The following is a 21,759-nucleotide window of genomic DNA, read 5'->3' on the forward strand; positions in this document are numbered from 1 at the left end:
GTATCAAGCTGACAAAGACCAACTGACTTGGGGGCATGATGCCACTAAAAGGAAAGAAAATCCCTTTGGCCAATTAAATGAGGTAGAGTTGGGATAAAGTATAACTAAAAAACAAAAATTATGAGAATTAGCAGCTGCCAAAGGCAGATTCTGCCGGCTCCAACTCGCAAGGGGTCTGGCAGCATTTGTAGAAAAACAGGCGAGTGGTAGACAACAACTTAACTGGCTAAAGTCTAGCCAACTAGTCAATTGGTTAACTAGTTGTCCACGGCATAATTATCTAGTTACACTGCCTCCTGAACACCAACAAAATTCAGTTCCTCGGACTGAACTCCGTGTTGGTTCGGTCTGTGGGGTCTAGGGCCATGTTCCAGGTCCAAGTGCAAAGCATTCCTTCCATTGAATATTGTCTAACACTACTGTCTTGGTTGGGTTTTCATTTGCGGTTATAAAACACCATGACCAAAAGCAACTTGTGGGGGACAGAGTTTATTTCTGTTTCTAGTTCCACATCACAATTCATCATGGAAGTCAGGACAGGAACTGAAGCAGAGGCCATAGAGAAACACTGCTCACTGGTTTGTTCATAGTGATTTATCCAGCCTGCCTTCTTATAGCGGCCAGGACCACCAGCCCAGGGCTGCCACCACCCACAGTGATCTGGGCCCTCCCCTATCAATCTCAATCAAAGAAAGTCTTCACAGGCTTGCCCACTCGCCAGTCTGGTGGGGGCTTTTTTCCAATTGATGGTCCCTCTTTCAAAATGACTCTGGTTTGTGTCAAACTGACAAAAACTAGACAGTACACGTATTTGGGTTGATTCACTGTAAAAAGAATTATGCAACCTGGAAAAAAAATCTGAGAAATTACCTCCCCAAATAGAAACAGCCACTAGACAGGGGGACCCTGTAATAGTGATTGTGTGAACTTGCAGTTTCCGCCTGTAATCCCCACAGTAACAGAAATGCCTGTCACTCTCAGCCCATGCTGCTGAGGCACTGCTATGGGACGATGGGTCTGTAGGGCCCAAACTTCTCATCTTTGGTCTGCCCTGCACCTCCAGCCCAAATGGTCATGCCTGAGATGAAGTTGTGACACAGAAACTTCTGCCTTGAAGTTTCAACACAAACAGGGATGGATGACGGCTCTCTGCTGAGCCAGGCAGATGTGTACCAATGTGGGCACACCTGAGCAATGAGACTTGAGTGAAGGAAACACTTGTCTTCATACCTGGGGAGCCCCAAGAGTGGACTCCTCAAACTTTTCCAACTCCCTTCACCCCCATGCCTCTCTGCCTTCTGGCTCTGAGAAGTGCAGAGCCTCTGATAGACCAAAATGAAATCGTTTCCTTTTGTCTCCATCCCCACAGAGCTGCAGAAGAGCTGTCCCTTTTCTGAGGTCACCTGAGTCGCTGCAGATGTGAACTAGAAGAGAGGCAGGAATCTTCCACCGTACCATCCATACAACTGTCCTGTCTTGCTGTGGCCCTTCTCTTGTCTCAGGACAAGAATGTGGATCTGTTGAGTTTTGAACTCAACCAGTGGTGTCAGGAATATTTGTCTTTTTTAAGTGTTCATTGGGATTGATTTCTCTACACAAGACTGTGAAAAATAGAAATTGAAAATCAGGACAAGCATTTAAAAGAACTGTTTGCCATACAAAAGCACTCTGGAACCAGTCTACCCAAGTTCAAAACTCAGCCCAGTGTCTTACTTGCTGTGTGGATTTTATTAGGTTACTTAATTTCTGTGAGTTCAAAGCCAATAACGAAAACATTCTCATCAAGGCAGGAAAGTACATCACCAGGTAAAAATCTTCGCTTAGTGCCTGGTACAATGTAAAAATTTCATCAGAGTTAGCCATTATGACTGTTCAATTTCAGAAGAGTATTTACACATTTTAAAAGGTTCTCTGGAGAGAAATGTATCTGCAGTCAGTGGCTGATACAATACCTGACTACTGGATTGTTCTCACCTACAGGGCTCTCCCCTGCTGAGTTAAAATGGGGGTCACAGGAACCATCTAGAAGTTCTGCATAAGCAGCCACAATAAATCATGGTTGGGATGTGTGAACCCTTCATCTAGGAAGCAAGTCTGCCCCACAGGCAATTAAAACTACAGTTGTGGAGATAAGAAAAGCCCACTGATTAACACGTAGGGACTGTGGTCATAAGCGGCTGAGAGCACACGTGTGATCTTACACGTGCCTCATCCTTTCTGAGACTTGATGCTTCGTGCTGCCTCCTGGGACCTGACTCCTGAGGTTCCAGAAGGGAAAAACAAGCAAGAAGCCAGCCAGGTTTAGACACTCGCATTCCAGTGCCAGCCTCCTTCACTGAAGTAGCTCACACCATCAGAAGTGACAGTCTCCAACGGCTCCCTGTATAGATAGAAAGGCTGGCTGCGAAAAGGCGGTGTTAGAGCTATGAGAAACAGAAAAGTAGGGCTTGCTGGCTCCTCACACGTAAAAACTGCTCTTCTAGATTCTAGTTGTTAAGTGTGAAAGAATAAGTCGGAAACGTGAGGGAAGGTGAGTGAGAAGGCCAAGCTGACCACATCAAAGGAAAGATGGAATTCTGGAGAAAATAACAAAGTTATTCTCAGCAGGCTCTGACCAGCTCCAGTAAAATCTCCTCCCTCAACCCCAGCACAATCAACCCATCGCTGCCCTTGACCCTAGCAAACTTCTCAAATTTATGAGCTTGCTACAGATTCTGTCTTTGATGCATCTAATTGTAACAGACTGAATTAAAGGTAAGTTTCTAGGAAGTCTTCTCATAATCCAAGAAGGAAACCATCCCAGAGATGGAGAAACGGTAGCTCAAGATTTCAATGTCCGGATACCAGCTGCGGTACTGCGCAGCTGTGGCTCAAGGCGGTTCCGCGCAACTGCAGCTCCGCTAGGTCGGCCCACCACTCAGGAAGATGCACTTGACTGTTGCTTTCTCACCTGCTAAAAATAAATCTTGACTTCTCTCTCAGTCTACCTGCCCCCTGGTGTGAATTCTCCTTCTGGAGCATAAGACCTGAGATTGGCACACACACACACCCCGCCCCACCCCGCCAGTTGGGATCAGAGGGAAGGAGGGAAGGAGGGAAGGAGGAGGCATCTCCTCATAGGAACACGATCATCCACATAAAAGCTCAAAATGAAATTGCAAGCTGGACTGGAGATGACTCAGTAGCAGTTAAAAGCACTGACTGCTCTTCCAGAGGACGAGGGTTTTGGTTCCTGGCACCTACATGGTTACTCGAAACCATCTGGGAGTCCGGTCCTACTGGTATACCACTTACAGGCAGCTACTCTATACAAAAATAAAAATAAGTTGTCAAATGTACACAGGACTCATCACTTAAAAATTCAGGCTTCCTGAAAAAGAAGGTAAGAGGGCTTTTTTGTCTGGGCTGCTAGGTAATTAGAATGCAGTGACATTTTCAGTATTAAAATGAGTTGAGTTTGGATCCATGAGAGGCTACACAAGGACGGTAGAGGCTGGACTGGAAGAACATTCTGTAATAAGACGTCCCATAGCTGTTTGATTCAACGTGGTAGCAAATAGGACTAATAATATCGAGGTGCTGCTTTTTTACATTTTTCTTGATTTTAGTTAGTTTGACTTTAAATTTAAGTAGACAGAGACGGGTGCTATGTTTGTAAAATGCAGAATTATTGAAGGACGGGTCAAACTCAAGGCCACCCAATGAAGAGCTCCCTGACCTTTCAACGTCAACATTTAATGCAAGGAATCTACTGACCGTTGATCTTCTCAACACATCAAGAAATCTCAACCCAATATCTACATATCTGATGCAATCAGCGGCCTGAACTTTCTGATAGGCCTGGATTTCAGCCGAAAGGAGGAGTTGATGTTTACATAACTAACACAAGGAAATCACATGTGACGCAGAACTCTCAGACTGGGAGAAGCTTGAGAGGTTATGCATGATGTACAAAATTCAGTCATTTGAATGTATTAGGAGATGTTCAGGGCTCTATTGAAAGGCCCAGAAGATGGTAATGGTGAGAAGCTGGACAGGTTAAATGTCCCACCCAGCCCAGGGCAGGCTCCTTCAGGTGGTATTCAACCTGCCTCACTGCCAATTACCCCTCCACTGTAAATAGTTTCTGTCCAACATTTTCTTCTAAAAATTGGTAATTTTCCCCAGAAGATTAATAGATCCAGTTGCCGGTAAAAACCCAGTTTTCTAGGTCATGGCAGGAAAAGCCAGACACAGCTGGGGCAAAGTGCATTGGATCCTTCTGAGAAATTAATGATGTTTCTACACAACTCGTGATATTTACACTCGGAGTAAAACTCAAAGAAAAAGGCAATCTCTGGAAGTTTATGATGTCACATAGCCTAGGACATTGGCACCTAGGTAGAATGTTCTCCACTCTCTGGTCCTTAGTGACAGAGTTGAATGTTGACCGTGATTCTTTGATTTAAAAGAGTCTCCAGTATTTCCTATTCAATCCTTTCAGAATAAAAAAAAAAATTTTATTCTTGTAATCCTAGCACTCAGAGAACCAAGACAGAGGGCTCTCAAGTTCAAGACCAGCCCAAGCTGCTTGGTCAAACTGTTTCAAAACACCAAGGGCTTACACATAGCTCAGTGGTAGAACCATTATCCAGCATGTGTTAGACCCTGGGTGAAATCCCCAATCCCACACACATGCATAGAGTTTACAGACTGTGGTATTAATGATCAAACTGTACAACTATCAAGCTATTGATGTAAGAACACTCAGTACAGGCGTGCTGCAGAGCAGTGCAAGAGGGGCTAAAGAGTCCCAGGGACAGACAACAGAGGATAAATATTTGGGCAGTGGCAGATGTAGCAGATTGAATTGTCTCCTTGAAAGATTGAAGGCCCTAACCCCCCCTACCACAATGAAGCCAATAAAGAGACGATTAAGTTAAAATTAGGTTGTTTGGGCTAAGGACATAGCTCAGTGGTAGAATGCTTGCCTGGCATGTGCAAGGCCATGAGTCTGGTCCTCAAAGTCAGAGAGAAGGATGTGAGAGAGAAAAAAAAATGAGATTGTTTGCATGCTTCTCAATCTACTTAGATCGCTTTCCTCTTAAGAAGAGATGAGGGCACACCCAGAGACAGCAGAGGTGCCATGCACACAGAGACAGCCATGTGGGGTCACAGTAGAAAGTGTTCATCTGCAAGCCACCATCAAACATATCAGAGGAAAGCAACGCTGCTGCCTTGGCCTTAGACTCCCAGTGAGAAGCACCATTCTGTTATTTAAGAGGCACAGTCTAAAGTCTGGAGAGAGGGCTCAGCAATTAAGAGCGCTTGCTGCTCATACAGGGCACCAGACTTCTGTTCCCATCACCCATATCAGGTGGCTCATGACGTCTGCAACTTCAGCTCCATGGGCTCTATCGCCCCCTGCTTTAGCCTCTAGGAGTACATGCGTGCATACACACACAGACACACACAGAGACATACACACACACACACACACACACACACACACACACACAAATGTTACAGGATTTGTCATATTCCCTGAGTAAAGAGTGAGCTGGGATTCTGGCTTTGAGACTGGCAAGTCTGGTGGTCGATGAGAGTGGAGAGCCGAAAGATTAATGGGGCAGGGAAGCTTAAAATTTTTTGAGCAAGAAATGAGAACATGAACCGTGGCGTTTCCCAAGGGAAACACTTGGAGGAAAAAAAGATTGAAAGGATTTTGTTGGCCGAGAGCATTATTTGTTGGAGATGGAGAAGCCGGCGCAGTGGAGCTCCATCTGCAACAGAACCCTGTGGCCAGAAGCTTGACTATTGTCTGCAATCCAACTGCACAGTCATTCTGTGCCCCCCGAATTATTGAAAATGACATAAAAGGCCAAAAACATACTCTGCCATTTTAAGGTAGATTAAAATACTAAATGGTATACCTGGAACAAACTTCTGAATAGAGGAGGAAAATCAGACACCTCATCAGTGAGCGAAAGAAAGAGAATGAACCAGATATTTAAAACTAGTTACGACAAAAGATAGTCCATCAATACAAGTATTCGGAAGTGTTGAAATGATGGGTGAATGGGTTACCAGAAAAACAGAGTTGGGTGGCAGCATTAAAAACCAGCTTGGCTTTCATAAAGCTGGCTTAGGAATTTATTACTCTAATATAAGTCTTCAACAGATGCCAGAGTTTTAAATAGTAACACCATTACCGCCTGAAACAGGAGTATCTAATCCTACATGAAAATGTTTGTTCCCGGTAAGGTGACAGTCTTGGAACCTGACAGCCTTGAATATGCAGATCTCATTTCTAGGTGAAATGGAGCCAAAAGGAAAATCAGCCTGAGGACGCCCTCGCCTACAGCAGCCTCACCGGAAGGGCTCCCATGGCCATCAAACAGCACTTCTCTGTTGTTCATGCTGCAAATGCCTTGGAAGTTGTCATGAGGGATGCAGGTTAGAGAAGAGGCTCTCCAGGCTCCAGTTGGCAAGGTGAGAGGAAGGTAACAGAGAAATACATCCTGACTCAATGCTTTTATCAGGAAATCATTGTCCTGAGAGGGCCAACTCTTTTGTGTTCAGACTCCATCTTGGAGAACCTGACCTAAGGTTGAATGCTAGTTAACTACCTGGCACAAAGCAGCAGTTTCCAGGATACCCCCCCCCCCCATAAGACCTGAATTTAGCACCAGTTTCCAAGTTATTCCCCCAACAAATCTACACCTCCAGGTTACAAGCCCGCCCCTGACACTTTACGTCCTGACAACCACCAGTCAGGAAGAACACAGAAGTTAAGTTTAAGGTTTGGTTCCCAGCACCAACCAATTATGTTAAAGATCATAATGCCCCCCAATCAGATATAGGCCAGGCTAGATACCCGCTTCTTGCCTCTCTAAGTGCTTGCCTAAAACTAGGCTCAGGGCTCCACCTTCCTGCTGTGTCAGGATTGGTGGGGAGCCCTAGCTCGAGCTTGTAATAAAGAGAACCTAATGTGATTACATCGGAGTCGGCTCCTTGGTGGTCTTTGGGGTTCACAAATGCTTCCTGGCACAATAGCCCCAAGGTCTTCAGAGCCTTTATGTGTGTGTGTGTGTATGTGTGTGTGTGTGTGTGTGTGTGTGTGTGTGTGTGTGTGTGTGTGAGAGAGAGAGAGACAGACAGACAGACAGACAGAGAGACAGAGGGGGGCTTATGAACTCTTTGTAAGAAGCCTATCTTAAGGGATCATTTTAATATAATGTAAAGAGAAGGCATGCAACAATTTTTATAGTATAAAATACATAATATAATCAATTATATAAAACATATGTTACATAATATAGTATATTCATTATAAAATGAACAAACCATTCATTTATAATCTCAAAGGAAGTAATAGCCAAAAGCGTGAAAATTGTAATTGCTGACATTTATTGAATACCAACTGCATGCACAGCAGGCACTATCCTAAGCACTTGGCCTGTCCCAGCTAATCTCATCCCAACATGCTACAGTGTTATCACCACTTTATAGAGAAATAATCAGGGGCATATGGAAATTAAGGATTTGATGAAGATTATATACCATGTAAGTGGCAAAGTTAAACATTCAAAGCCAAGCAAAATACCTCCAGGACACAGCTGCTTAATCATTGTGTTTACACAATTAACAATAAGGAATGCCACAGTCGGTGATGTGGGGTTATATAGTGACCTAAAGGAATAAGCTAGATCTCTAAGTATTAATGTGGATTAACATCATTAGTTAGATGTTGGCGCCTGCAATGAGAGAGACACCTAGGCATTAACAGAGCCCTCCGTTGGATGTGTTTCCCTGGAAGACAGGTACAAGAGACAGAAATGAGGAATAAAGTCCCACCCTGAAAGTGAGAGGCACAATGAGGCAGGCTGGTGACCCACATGTCATAAAAGCGAAGCAAGGAGGGAGCCAGGCAGCTTGTGCAAGCTCCGCATGAACAAGAGAGCTTGATTGTCACCATTGTCCTTGGACATCAGACTCCAGTTTCTTTAGCCCTTCAGTGTCATCACACCATTGGCTCTCCAGAGAGCACTGGGCAGCCTTGCACTGAGGCTGCGTCACTGGTCTCTCTTATCCTGAGACTTCTACCGTATTGGACTGAGAAGCCTTCTATTCTTTGCCTCTCTAGCCTGAATACCTCTAATTGAATACCAACTGCATCAGCTCCAGGTGGTCTGACGGCTTCTTCTTACTTCCATGGGCACCCAGTATGCATGCATATGGTGCATGCATGTACATACAGACATACATGCAGGCAGAGCATTCACACATATAAATAAAACTCATAAATTCAGTTTTAAAAAATCATACTCTTACATATGGTAGAAAAGTGGGTATAAAATTGCCTAGAACAGTGGTTTTCAACCTTCCTAAAGCTGTGACCCTTTTTAGTACAGTTCTTCGTGTTGGGGTGATCCCAAACCATAAAATTATTTTATTGCTACTTCATAACTGCATTTTCTGCTACTGTTATGAGTCGTAATGTAAATATCTGATACTCAGGATATCTGACATATCCTGTGAACGGGTTATTCAACCACTAAAGGGGTCACAAACCACAGGGTGAGAAACACTGGCCTAGAGAAACAACGAGAACCAATGAGAGAATGGAGGGTGGACGGAGGCGGGGGAGGAGCAGGCAACAGAGAATATGGTCAAAGCACCTTATATAATCACACACAAATGTCCTTGGGTAAAACAACACCAGCTACAGTGGAAATGGTAGAGCAGGACAACAAACAAATGCCCTTTTAGAATAATAACATACAATATGTGTTCTGGGAATTCTGTGCCTCTAGAGAACCCTGACTAACACAGCGTGCTAAAAGGGAAAATGCCCATTTAACATAATAATCACTTAATATAACAGATTGCAAAGAGGAGTGCCCATTTGACTGAAGTGCTATTTCAGTGGTAGGGCAAAGGGGGGGGGGGGAATTATAATGATATGATATTTCCCTTCTATTGCCAACAACAATTCAACATTCACAGGTTTTCAGAAAATGTGCACATTTTTCCTGAACATTTTTCATCTTCATCCATGAGAAAATCAGAAACAAGTTTTTTTTTGGGGGGGTGGTTTTTTATTATTATTCCATTTCCCTAATGAACTATTAATATTTCGAGTACCAAATGCATTTGGTAACCCATGTGTAATTTATCTTATTGATTATAAGGTTCTGATTCTCTTAAATTAAAGTGAAGACTAGTTACCGCTGGAACCACGAGGAACACCTCCACTTTCTTCTCAAAGCCACCCTTCCTGTCCTCTGTCCCACTCCCAGCATGGTGACCCCCTGAACAGCAATGTGGAAGTGTAAGCTGAATAAACCCTTTCCTCCCCAACTTACTTCTTGGCCACGATGTTTTGCTCAGGAATACAAACCCTGACTAAGACAGCTATTTTGCACAAAATCTGGCTTCGATTAAGGGAGACAATGAATTTTACAAACTATCCAGGCTGTCAGGTTAATTCCAGAGTGAGTGTCTGACCCACACTGCCCTCTGGGGATCCCTCATCAGAAATTGGGTATCTGAAAATGTGAGTTCTTCTCTCCCATGTGACTAAAAATATAAATGAAATGTCTGGGTAGATCCTGTGGAACAGCCATGTTTTCATCTCATGAGAAAAGAGCAATCCAGGTGAAATAATCGGCTAGAAATGAGGCAGAAAAATAAAGGTTGTCTCGGTTGGGTTTCTATTGCTGCGATAAAACACTATGACCAAAAGCAGCTTGGGGAGAAAAGGTTGTATTCCATCCCACACATCCAGGTAGCAACATTCTCACTGATAAGGAAGGGTATATCAAGAACCAAGAGGCAGGAACTGAAGCAGAGGTCATGGAGGAAGCCTGACTAGCTTGCTCAGTTCTTTTCTTATACAGCTCAAGCCAACCGTCCCAGGGGTGGATTTGTCCCTCAGACATCTATTGTTAATCACTAAAACGCCCCCACGGCTTGCCCACTGAACCATCTGGTGGGGACAATTTCTCAAGTGAGTTCCATTTTCCCAAATGACTCTCTGGCTTAAGTCAAGTTGACCAAGCAAACTAATCAGGACAAAAGCAAAAGGTCAAAGGTCCACCCCTCCACCCCAGACATTGGTCCAACATGTCCACCTTGAACCTGCCGGAGACCTTAGCATCTCTGCTTCATTCACTATTTGACTTTCTATCGCTGTGACAAAAGTCACTGGAATTACTACAACCAATGTGCAGGAGTCACTATGCACTGATATGCTATTGAAAGATTGCAACGGGGAACATATGTATAGTCGTGGTTCTTGTGACTCATCAAAGAAAGGGAAGTGATCTAAGTTTGAACAGAAGGCAAAAAAGATTTCATGATGGATAATCTCCCACACAGTACAACCTCAAGGAAAAGAGAGATTCCAGGTTTCTCTAGCTTTTTCTCTTACAAAGAAAAAAAAAAAAAAAAAAAAACAAAAACAAAACAGAAAAAAAGCAGAAAAGAAACAAGAACCAGGCAGAAGAGAGCGATGACTCAGTGGGTATGAGCAATTGCTTCTCAAGCATGTGGGTGAGCTTTGGGTACCACAGGGAAGTAAGAAGCCAGGTACAGCTAAATGCGTACCTAGAAGTCCAGTATTGTGGCAGGCAGAAACAAAAGAATCAGTGAGAGACTCTGTCTCCTAGAAATAAGGTGGAGAATGATAGGGCAAGACACCACCTGATCGCCTTCTCTGGCTTCTCTGTGCACACATAGGCATGCATACCTGTACACACATGAACATATATCATGTATACATGACAGCAAGACTCAAAGAAAGAGGGATAGGTCAGGAAAAGATAGGAAGAGAGGGGAGGGAGACAGAGAGAGAGAGGGAGAGAGAGAGGGAGGATGGAGGGAGGAAGGAAAGGAGGAAGGGAGGGAGGGAAGGAAGAAGAGAGGGAGAAAGGGAAGGAGGGAGGGAGGGAGAGAGGGAGGGAGGAAGGGAGGGAGAGAGGGAAGAAGGGAGGGAAGAAGGGAGGGAAGGAAGAAGGGAGGGAAGGAAGAAGGGAGGGAAGGAGAGAGGGAGGGACGGAGGGACCCATGTGGAGTCAAGTTCTAACTCAAGTTATATTACTAGCCTTACAAAGCAACCATTTGGAGCAAGCTCTCAAGTGGGTAAAACACAATTTAAACATCCCTGGCGAATTGAAAATGTTTAAAGAGCCCTCTCCTCTGATGCTTTGTATAGCCTGTCCATACCACTGAGATTCGGATAAGATTTCATCTCCTCAACATCCTTCTCAAGAACTGATCAAGAGAATGGTCACCAGGGTTGCTCCTCCACAGATGTGCATCTCCAGAGTTTGATAAGGACAAAGCTCTACTGTGAAGACCTTTTAGCCCTCTTCCTCTCCTTACACGTATGTGGGTGCACGTGTGTGTGTTTGTGTGTGTGTGTGTGTGTGTGTGTGTGTGTGTGTGAGAGAGAGAGAGAGAGAGAGAGAGAGAGAGAGAGAGAGAGAGAGAGAGAGAGCCTGGTGTTCGGTTTTATCCTTGATCAGTCACTATCATATATATTGGGGCAGGGTCCCTCATTTGAACCAGGAACTCATTAAAACAGCTCTCTGAGTTCTCCAGAATGCGCTGGGATCTCCTATCTCTATCTCTCTAGATGTGGGGTGCATTAGAGGTGGGGCACCACACCTGCATGATATTTTCTTGGGTTCTGGGGATCTAAACTGTGATCCTCACAGTGCACAGCATGTAATTGACCAACAAGCCATCTCCCGGCCCCAAATTCTCTCTTCAAGTCCCTTAAATTATACACTCTCAGGAGCCATGCTGGAAGTATATGGAAGTGTTAATTATATAGGTTTCTAGTTTCAAATAAAAGAAAGTCATATTACTTCATTATCCATTCAACCAATCATTAGTCCTCTGTATTGACAGAAATCAAATGTAAATTATCCCAAGTAGTGGCAATTCCAACTTTTCCAATTAAGTCAGTATATCTGCTCTGTAAGTGTTCCAACATCTTTCCCAAATGTTCTTTCACAGGTATCAAGTTGGAAAGAACTGGAATGAAGAATCAAAAGGGAAGGTTGGATTTGAACCTCCAGTAGCTGTGAGAGGATGAATTAATAAGTGACGCTTGGCCTGTCCATGTATCTTTCTCTGGGCAGCCAAATAATGACTGCAGCCATTTTTCTTATCTACTTATATGCTCAGGCACGGCCATCATGTACCTATAACAACCCATGAATGCTTGCTTCCTCTTTCTTTGTTTCTGTTGCTACAGTTTAACAAGAAAAGCAAGACTCAAGAGAAAATGATAGCTAGCCCTGTGTGAAGAGTTCTATACTAGCTTTGGTTCCCTCACCAAAGAAGAATGTGAGGCCAAAATGTTTCTTTGTATTTTGGAGACTACGGTTCCCAGGCAGTAAGGGCACTGAACATAGAAGAGACCAAGCCAACACAGAGGTGTGTTACTGAGTTGGTCACTTCTGCCAACACCCTCTACTTGACCTACCAGGATACTCCAAGAAGCCTTGAGAACCGCATCTTACAAATGTGTGTTCTAGAAATGAACCAGGGAAGCATATATCTACACCCTTTCCTTTCCCATTGGTCGTGGGTGGCTCATGTCAGAAAGGAATGTCTAGAAATTGCATATTTTAAATCTGGAGCTGAACCCCAGGCCATGATACCAGAGAAGCCACATGGCAGAAAGCTTGGGGTGCATGACTATTAAATGAGCCCATACCAAGGCTCATTCTGACTCAACCTGTTTGTGGCAGATTTAGGTCTATAGGAACTGGTTACCACAAAGGTGGCTTGAGGAAGAAGTGGCCTGAATAACCTTTGCAGGACTGCAAAACAGCCAGCCAATATGAATAAAGGGATTTCTTTCAATGCAGTCTCTGGGAACACAGCTTTTGTTCAGAGTCATACGTCTGCTCACAAGCATGCTCCCAAGGTCTGTGTGTTAGCTGGAGAGGGGTGCAGAATTTCCTGGGGGAGGGGGGAAGGGGTGCTGTCTCTGCAGCAGCTCTCATCTAGCACACTCTTCCAAGCATCTGACAGTAAGGGAGGAAGATGGTAATTTCCTAAACTAGATTTGACTGTTTGCTGGGGAGTTCAAGGACAGAATACCTCAGGTTCAACAAATATGAGATCACGAATGGCTAAAAATACTCACCATCAAATCAAAAAAAAGAATTAAGAAGCTCTTGAGTAATGATTATTTTTATAAAGGATAAATAAGGGCCTCCAGGCCAAACTGTATTCAAGACTTAAAAGCAGCAAAACACTCTGAGGATTGGCTTTAAATGATCCGTGGACATCGTAATTGCCTGGAGAGCTGGCTCGGTGGTTAAAAGCACAGGCTGCTTTTCCAGAGGACCCACGCTTGGTTCTCAGAACCCAGCAGTTACTCACAAGAACCTGGGATTCCAGTTCCAAGGGATCAGACACCCTCCTCTGGCATCTGTTGGCATTGCATGCACACGGCACAGATGTAGATGCAGGCAAAACACCCATACACATAAAATAAAATAAATAAATCTTTTTTCAGTTAAGCAAATATATAGTATTTGTTAATTTGAAATATATCTCCATAGCAATGTGGGAAAAAATCATGACAAATGTTGGTAAGAAAATGGGGGGAAAAGAGACTCTTCTATATTGTTGGGGGGAGAGTATAAATTTGTACAGTCACATATTTTGAGTGTATATATGTATGTGTGCATGTATGTATTATGTATGTATTATATATGTATGTATTGTGTATGTAGTATGTATGTATGTATGTTTTTTATCCCTTTGTCTCTGTTCCTCTAGAGTACTCTGACTAACACACTCACTTTCCCTTGACCACAAAATACTCCCCATTCTTTAACTAGTCAACTTATATCCCATAATCTCCTCATTGTACCCTCTAATCCTTTGGATGCCTGCATTACCACAGCCAAATCTCAGTTTGTAGAATTTGATGCTTCCGTCCTAAAGAGTCCTAAGGTTTTAATATTTCAAGATTTATTAAGATAAAGCCCATTGGTGAAATTCAATATCACCTGTATGATGCTTTAAAAACTCAAAATATCTGGTTCATAAAAACTCCATGGGAAGTTGATATCAACAGGAAATATTTCAGTTACATATCTGATAGAGTATTAATAACTAGAATAAACAAAGAACTCAAAAAACTGAACATCAAAAAAAACATTCAAATAAATAACTGGGCTGTGGAATTAAACAGTGAGTTCTCACAAGAATTTGCTAATGACTAGAAAGTATTTAAAAGTGTTCAACAGCATCCCAAGTGTGATAACATATGCTTCTAATCCCAGCATTTGAGAAGCAGAGGCAGATAGATAACTGTGAGTTCAATGCCAACCTGGTCTACATAGCTTTCTCCAGGCCAGCCAAGGCTTCACAGAGAGATCCTGTCTCAATGAAATAAAATGAAAGTGTTTAAGATCTTTAGCCATCAGGAAAATGCTAAATAAAATGACTTTGATATCCTGCCTTATACCAGAAAGTCATGACAAATGCTGGCAGGTGTACTGCATTGTTGCTGGGAGTATAAACTGTTACAGTCACTATTTAAATCAGTGAGGTTTCTCAGAAAGTTAAAAGTTGATCTGTCCTATGATGCAACCACTCCTTGGAAAGGGCTGTAATAGAGATACCTACATATCTGTATTCATTGCTGCTCTAGCTATGAGAGCTAGGAAGTCGAACCAGCTTGGATGTTCCAAATGAGTGGGTTATGAAAACATGGTACTCTTAAACAATGGGATTCTATCCAGCACTTAAAAATGAAATTTGCAAAAGAAAAATTAATGCAACTAGAAAATATTATACTAAATGAGGCAACCTGAGCCCAGAAAGAAAAGTGGTTTCTGTTCACACTCATATGCAAATCTTAGACTCACATCTTCAGAGAGCTGAGTTTAAGCTGAGGTGAGTATCAGAAAAGGCCACACATTAAGGGAAGTGTAGTATTGACAGGAGGCTTAACCAAAACTGAGAGTATATGAAAGGCCATATAGAACCCTACAGCTAACAGGCTGTGTTTTTGAATGAATGTCCTCATTCATGTTGCCCTTACAGTGTGGTTGGTAATCCTACCCCTGAAATGTGACACCAATCACTCTATCAGCGAACACGGATAAGTTTAAGAATGCTCCTACCATTATAGTATGTCAAAAGTGATACTGTGTGACTTCTGATGTTAGATCACAATAGGGGATGCAGCATCTACCTGGCTTTCTGTTTTACAGTCACCAATTCCTCTAGTTTAAGTCAGACCCCACTCCTGGTACGATTTGTGGTATTAGCATTTCTATTGCTGTGATTAAAAACACCAATGACAAAAGGCAACCTGGGGACAGGACACTAGTGGTAGGAACTGAAGCAGAAGCCATGGAAGAGTGCTGCTTACTGACTTATTGCCCATGACTTGCTCAGCCTGGTTTGTTATACAACTCAGGACCACCTGCTCAGGGATAGCATCTCCCACAGTGTGCTCGCCCTTCCCACATCAATCATTAATCAAGAAAACCTTCTAAAGACATGCCTACAGGCAATTTGATGTAGGCATTTTCTCAATTGAGTTTCTCTCTTCCCAAGTAACCGTAGCCTGTGACACGTTAACATAACATATGACATTCCGCACAGCAGGTTATCTGACATGCAGAAACTCAATTGCCTAATAGTCTAAGGTTTCAATATTCCGAGGCTGATTAAAATAAAGCCAATCAATGACATTCAACCTCAGGATGATACTTTTAGAACTGCAAGACTCTGGTCTGTGAAAACTCCATGAATTTTTTGAGGTCAATATTAATATTTTATGAGCTTGGAACTTTTTGGAAAAAAATTTAATTCTTCCTATTTTGTGTCAGCTTGCTTGAAAGGGCTGATAAAGAGCCAGGCACTTTCTCTGATGCAAGGATATGAGGGTACATAGGCAAAGCCAGCAATACAGACACATAGAGAAGCCCTACAGAGAGAAACTGTACTAATGCCTGCTGGGTGAGGCAGGTGAATGACTGGTTGACTGAGTTAGTTAGCTAGCAAGTGAGCCTGCAGAAAATTCTGGTTCTCACTGTCTACTGCTCTGGTGTCTGTGGCATCATGGAGTGAGATAAGCCACCCCTGCTGTGTCTAATCCAAATTCATTATCAACAGGATTTGTCTGTTTTATTTCACTGAAGTTTAGAGTTGTTTATCCACCTGTAATGACTGGAAAGAAATAAACATTTGCAGGCTTGTTATCTTTGGTCTAATCTTGCTGTTATTCACAGAATGACTCTTTCAAACAACCTGGAGATCATATGATCAGATCTAGGACAGTGTGGGGATTATTTTTCCCTACCCACAAAGGCACCAAAGTCAAGTTGTTATTTCTCTGGCTAGAAGATGAAGGAGGTTCCCAAGGTCACGGATTAAAGCAAAGCAGTTGGCATGCTTCTTATCTTTTTGTCTCACAGGAGGACAGAACTTTTTTCAACAGTTCCTCACACTGATAAGATCCAAGAGCCCATGAACAGTCTTTGTTTTCATGGCACCCTCCATGCCTTTCCCTTTGCTTCTAAAGAGCTGAAAGGCTTAGGAGACCAACTGTAAGTCTGGTCCTGTTAATCTACCAGGTCTTCATAGCCAATGGTGCACAGGACTGGTTTTCATCCTAAAGATAAAATGAAGATGCCTCATAGCATGGCATGTGTAGGTGAACATGCTAGAAAGAGCATGAAATATTCAACAGTAAGAACAGAATAAAAGCTTTCCAACAACCTTCTGATAATCAACAGCAATTTCATTTTAAGTCACATCTCATCAGCTACAGGTGTCTCCCTGCTCTTCCTCTGCCTACATGTCCACTCCTAAAGGCTCTGCTTTTAAACTCCCCTCATCTCTGAAAACTCTTGTCCCTAAACTCCAGCTCACATATTTGTCGGTCCATCGAACATCTCTGTTCACCCTAACTCACTTCATCTGAAACATGGACTCCTGGCACTGTTTCCCAAGCCGGCTCCTCTTTCTGCTGTCTTCATCTTGATCAATGGCGATTCCATCCTACCAGCTCACGAGAAAGCCACTGACAGATGCTAGACCACTCTTTCACAAATGACAGCCCATCTGCTAGCAAGTCCAGTGGGTCACATGAAAAACCCAACCACTTCTCATGGCCCCCACCATGACCAAGTCCACCTAAGCCAGCATTGCCCACTTGCCTAGACTGTTACGTTAGTCTGCTAACTGGTCTTCCTGCTTCCACGTGGCCTTTTCAGAAGCCAGAATGAATCTTTAGAATAACAAATCCAATCATGTACTTTCTCCATTCATAACCCTCCTGTGGCTTTGAATGCCACTCACAGTAAGACCCAAACTCCATGACTGGCTCACTATGGCTCTTGTCTAGCCCTCTTCTCTGGCTCCACCTATTCCAAGCTCACTGGCTTCCCAACTGTTCCTGGAAAATACTCACGTTCCTACTGCCCCACTGCTTCTGAATTCCTGTTCTTTCTGGCTAGAGCCCCTCTCTCCTATCTTCTCCCACATTTGTGGGGATCATTCCTGTCTTTCTTCACTTATAAGTTCTACAAATTGAGAGGGTAGCAAGATCTTCCTTCAGCATCTATAGAAAGGCAAATACCATGTTCTAGAAACCTACACTTCTCTCTTTCATTTCTCTCCAAAGTACTTACTGACCAGAACATTAAATAATTAATTAAATAGTTAAGAATAGTTAAGTTTTCTGTCCATCTTCCTGGTTCCACTGGGGCAGAGATATTCTCTCTCTCTCTCTCTCTCTCTCTCTCTCTCTCTCTCTCACACACACACACACACACACACACACACACACACACTGCTGACTTCCCAGTGCCCAGATTATTTTCTGCCTTACAGGAGTCTCATAAGTGGCTAGAACAGCACAACCCATTCGTGAACGAATCAGTAAGGAATGAACTCAGCGAAGCACCAGCAGATAGGAGGCAGAAGGCCATGGGCCGCTTCAGTGAAGCACACATCTGTTCCATTTGGGACCCAGGTTGTGCTGGAAGCTCCCCTGTGTACTAAAGTTTCCTAGATCCCCCTTTGTCTGGGGACATAGTATTACCTCATTAGAAGTGAACTCTTTAATGCTACAGGTCTAATTTTTTAAAGTCCACATTGCATTTCTGTTTCCTGGTCTACAAAAGACAACCAAAGATATTTTTCATAGGAGATGCAGTAATGATTAAATGAGTGTTCTCTCTCTCTCTCTCTCTCTCTCTCTCTCTCTCTCTCTCTCTCTCACACACACACACACACACACACAATTGTATAAAAGAATAATTTGGACTCTGCCTACGTAAGAATTGACACTCATAATCTGCTGACTGTAACACATAGCTATGCTAACACATGGCCACACAATTGCCAAACTGACTTGTTAGTCTGCTGAAAAAAACATACTCTTCTAAAAGAAGGAATGGACGATATTTTAGCACTACACAAATGATGCTTATTTTACTTTATCATAGTAAAAATGTAGAAAGGTGATACTTCAGCAGTCTTTTGAAAGTGGTGATTGGGGCTCAGAGAGTTTAACTAACCTGTCAAAACCCACATTGTCATGCAATCAGAAATTAGAAAGATTCTTCTAAAACACCAAGTCATTCCCTTTATATTTTTAAAATTAGCCTTCCTGCCAAGGGATTTTGTCCAATGTTTTAATGTTTAATTAAAATTCATAGAAAATGAAGAATCAGGCGATATGAAAGGATATGAAATTCTAGGTGAGCTTTCCTGATCAGTCATTGTGTGTGGACTGGGAAAGGGTGAAGTGAACTTACGAAGGAGATACAAATCCCCTACTGCTTGATAGTGGGTTACATGATGTATGTGTTTGTCAAAACTCATCAAAGCATATACTAAAAATATGTGCATTTCGCTGTACATAAATTACATTTCCATTTTTAAAGTTTAAAGCCATAAAGGAGAAAAATGAATTAGTCTTGAATCTCAAGTAAAAAATAATAGCACTGCTTGGGAGCTTTTATTAAACCTTAGGGGGAAAAAAAACCACCAAGAGTCAAACTCTTCCTTTGCTGGAAGGAATGGCATGGAAGATGAGTTTTTGGTCGACGGTCATGTGATGAGCCATCCCACCTCAGCCATCCCCGGAGAGGGCTGTCGTGACAAGGTGAAGCTGGAAGACAATATTTGGATTCATTATTCCAAAAAGTTCTCAGGATTCTAACCTCTGGATGGTGTGGGTAAGGAAAGAACATAAATATTAGTCACTCAGGGAAGATCATATTTTGAAGTAATTCAGTCAAAAATCACAAGGACAGATACTAATCTGTGAAACCTATGGATAAAACAAAATAAAGATGGGATTTTTCTTCATGTGCCACACTTTATTGTATTTCTGTTTATTCCTATTTCATGCTACTTGGTGCTTTTAAAAATTAATCTCATCTTCAGAGTATTCTGGAAGGCAAACACATAGCTTCCAGTTGAAATGAAGAATAAACTTTACATTGGGATAGCTACCGCAATCTATCTGAAGTCATTTCAAGTGAACTTCATTCAAAATCTTGTGGAAGCTTTAGCCACACTGAACCGGGTGGTCTATTTTTGGTGCACAGAGGCTCTTATCTAAGGCAGGAGAAGAAATAGGAATAAAAATGTCACAGAGCAGTTAGGAGCCTTATGTCATTCCCCAATGGTTCCTCTCTTGAACGACTGCACTCTCTACCTCTTCCGTATCGACACAATTGAAATTCACAGGACCGTGCAAAGATATGCAAAAAATAACTCACATGGATCACAGAAGATACTAGCACGGTAAAGAAAAAACAGAAAATAAACAGCAGACACTTGCTTACCACACCAGCTTCTGACTATAACATATAAACAAACAGTCCCCTGATGTTCTCCTCAAAGGACACATTAAACAAAGAGCCTCAAGGAAAAAGGCATTTATTTGGCTGAGAGAAACAGAAAAGTTGTGTGATATGAATCATAGCCTCTAAACGTGTGTGCCACAATGACCAGAGGAGTGTCGCATAACTGAGTGTTGCCAAATGATTGACAAAATGACCAAAAATTAATTTAAAATCAAATAGGCAACCAGCCCAAGATGCTTCTGTACCACTCAGCCACCTTGAGTCTGGATGTCTCTGCAGCTTTGGTTCCAAACACAGGACAGACATGTAATGCCAACAGTGCTGCCCAGAACACCCTTGGCTCAGACGCATGTCTACTGCAGAGTTCCATTACACACATGACATGGGAGCCACTCGGCCATACACATAGCTAGTACACAGCACACTTGAAGTGTGGCTAACATAAATTTCGAATTTCATTTCATTTTCATTTAATTTAGTTTCATGTCGGCTAGGTTCACTAGTAGTTGGCTACTGTGCTGGACAGTACAGCCCAAGAACATTAGCAGATAAACTAACAGTTGACACTGATCTTATGTTCAGAGAAGCCTTGGCGTCTCTGTGGTTTCCCAAAAGGACTTTGGAACATTAGACTTAGATCTCTGTGGCTTTGATGCAGCTATTTGTTGGAGACAGCTGCTATTCCCAGGGGAGAGATTTCAGTCCTGTCTGATGAGAACTTCCCCACAGTAACAAAATAGGCTGTGACACCTGAAAACACTCTCCCCTTTCCTCTTCTTGACCCAAGAGACTCCAGAGCGTGGCCATTACACGCAGTTGATACAGCCTTTCACCTGTCTGCAATTCTGAACCTCAGAAATAACAAGGTCTCCCAGTGGGACCCTGAGAAGAAAATAAAATGGGTGTGACAACCTGGCCCCACTTAGGCAAGAGCATATTGATTACCCTAGCAGCGTCGTGTCCTGTGTGGTCCACGCTGTAAGGGCAGAGCACCACAGCCCCCGAGTCTCTACCTCCACAGCCTCTCCTAAATGAAAAGCAGTCCTTCGTGGAAAACACCTCTGCAATCTATGTGTGAAAGTCCCTGCAAGTGAGCAAAGGATTAAGCTTTAATTATGAGCAAGGCCACAGAATTAGCTAGAGAAGGAATGGGGTTCCGTTGAATTGACTAGTCATCCAGCCTGGAGCAGTTACTCACCGCAAATGAGTAATATCCGGAGGCGCCTTGGTGGAAAATGATGCTGTAGCCATTTAGCAAGTTCACAGATAAGATCTGTGTTTGCAGCTTCGGTGGGGCGTGCGTGCCTTCCCTATGGGCTGTGAAGCAAGGAAAGACTCTTAGAGGAGCGGAACACTACAGTTCATTGGCTACTGAACAGCCTACGGAAGCGCTGGACGGATGGTAGGGATGGACGGATAATAGAAGCAGTTGCAACTGGAAATACTGTGGATGGCAGCATGGACAGAGTGAGTGAAAAATAAGGAAGGAGAGCGAAGGCCCAACCAAGGATAAAGGACATGGCAATGGCACCCATGAGAGGGCTCAGCAGGTAAAGACACTGCCGCCATGTTTTGTGACCTGAGTTCCAACTCTAAGGAGTGAAAACCAATTCCTGCAAGTGGTCTTCTAACCTGCACATGTGCGCACGCGTGCGTGTGCGTGTGCGTGTGCGTGTGCGTGTGCGTGTGTGTGTGTGTGTGTGTGTCACACACACAAATAAATGTAGTCTTTAAAATTAAATAAAAAGACAGCAAGGAAGAGTAAGGCAGAAGGAGAGCCTGCATGACACAGCCACACAGAGGGTCTAACAGCTACTTACCTTGTTGCTATGACAAAAATACCCAAAGAGAAGCAACCTAAGGGAAGAAAAGTTTGTTTGGGCTCATGGCTCAAGGGCACATTTTA

At 43.0% G+C, this 21,759-nt stretch overlaps 1 long non-coding RNA gene and 1 pseudogene across 1 annotated transcript in view; one reads left to right on the forward strand and one right to left on the reverse strand.

The window, feature by feature from the left end:
• LOC117693670 (large ribosomal subunit protein eL27 pseudogene) overlaps window positions 1–6,440 on the forward strand; it is a 44,823-nt pseudogene extending 38,383 nt beyond the window's left edge.
• A 14,383-nt stretch (window positions 6,441–20,823) lies between these two features.
• LOC117693738 (uncharacterized) overlaps window positions 20,824–21,759 on the reverse strand; it is a 53,351-nt gene continuing 52,415 nt past the window's right edge. Inside the window, exons 3-4 of the long non-coding RNA XR_004604463.2 lie at window positions 21,052–21,170; window positions 20,824–20,937 (exon numbers count right to left, since the gene is read on the reverse strand). This is a non-coding gene — a long non-coding RNA (uncharacterized LOC117693738). The remainder of the gene's footprint in view (window positions 20,938–21,051; window positions 21,171–21,759) is intronic.

This window comes from Arvicanthis niloticus, chromosome 21 (genome assembly GCF_011762505.2).
Source record: "Arvicanthis niloticus isolate mArvNil1 chromosome 21, mArvNil1.pat.X, whole genome shotgun sequence".
Classification (NCBI taxonomy): domain Eukaryota; kingdom Metazoa; phylum Chordata; class Mammalia; order Rodentia; family Muridae; genus Arvicanthis; species Arvicanthis niloticus.